We start from the raw sequence: 235 nt of genomic DNA, 5'->3' as shown, positions 1-235 counted from the left end.
AAATGTAATCAATTTCTTTGAAACATTTAGCTTCTTCTCTGAGCTTCTGATTAAGTAAGGGATAATACCCGACGAGTGTGCGTTATGAGAAATTAACGCAAGACACGGAGGCCTAAACCGTCTGACGCGAAGCACACTGAGGGTATTATCAAATGTCAAATATAGTAAATATCAAACTAATGAAAATTGTGTTCTGTCTTCTGATTCACTATCAGTAATTTTAAAGAACCTTTTT

At 34.9% G+C, this 235-nt stretch overlaps 1 protein-coding gene across 4 annotated transcripts in view; it reads right to left on the bottom strand.

Moving 5' to 3' along the window:
- Positions 1–235, bottom strand: part of exoc6 (exocyst complex component 6) — a 28,808-nt gene that overhangs the window by 16,508 nt on the left and 12,065 nt on the right. The window lies entirely within an intron of this gene.

The sequence above is a fragment of the Oryzias melastigma genome, linkage group LG19 (assembly GCF_002922805.2).
Source record: "Oryzias melastigma strain HK-1 linkage group LG19, ASM292280v2, whole genome shotgun sequence".
Taxonomy (NCBI): domain Eukaryota; kingdom Metazoa; phylum Chordata; class Actinopteri; order Beloniformes; family Adrianichthyidae; genus Oryzias; species Oryzias melastigma.
The sequence above is the reverse complement of the archived record's forward strand: the minus strand, read 5'-3'. Positions and strand labels throughout refer to the sequence as shown.